Below are 909 nucleotides of genomic sequence, written 5' to 3'. Positions count from 1 at the left end.
AGCATCCTTTATGACTTTATGTATTGTATTCTGAAATTGCGTCTCCCGTCTTTTCATCAAGCCCACATAGCTCTTTTTCAAAATGCCGGGTCAAAGAAGGAATAAATATATTGTGAAATCCCTCTTTTAAGACATGTTCATTTTTCTGAGTTACTAAGTTGGGAGCCGCGTAAAGCCTGATTTCATCTGCACAAAATTCCTTCATCGCTTGACAAAAAAATTTACAAGGGAAGGTCATTACGCGAAAAAAATCGCAACGCGGAAGTGCCTAAATTTGTCGGAAAAGAGAAAATTATCCACATCATCCTTATCATTCCTATTCAATTAATCAATAACAATATAATAAGAAATAAATCTCCTGTTGTTTATCAAGACGAAGCGTATAGAAATCCCACATATGGAGAAAAGTAGGTCATGCAAGTAATAGTAAGGTTCCACGCTGTCTAATGTGAGGTTCTGCTAGTATCTATGAATAGCAGAGACAAAGCTAAACTTAAATCAAACGGTAGTTGTATTTTTAGCAAACGACTGCCTTCCGCATGTACGCTATTTCTCTTTACTTGGTTGACTAGAAATCGCTTTCGTTTAGGTAGAAATAAATAAATAGCGTGGGCGAGCGTGGGTGTTTGAGTGCACCTAGTTACGATGTGAAATCCAATGGCGTGAGACAGAGTTATATAACATATTTTACTCCTTTTTAGCATTTTTTAAAAGTGTTAATAATATTGGCCAGCTTCTTAATTATATTAACATCTAGAATTGCGTATAAAATAGTAATGACGGCAATATTTCTTGTAATGATAGTTGATATTACAGAGAGAATGGTAATGGTTGATAAAAAGGATAATGACGTTAGTTGTTAAAACGAAGAATGGTGAAGATAACTACGACTATGTGCTGAGAGAGAGC

This window comes from Penaeus monodon, chromosome 25, assembly GCF_015228065.2.
Source record: "Penaeus monodon isolate SGIC_2016 chromosome 25, NSTDA_Pmon_1, whole genome shotgun sequence".
Taxonomy (NCBI): domain Eukaryota; kingdom Metazoa; phylum Arthropoda; class Malacostraca; order Decapoda; family Penaeidae; genus Penaeus; species Penaeus monodon.
Note: the sequence above shows the minus strand (reverse complement) of the source record.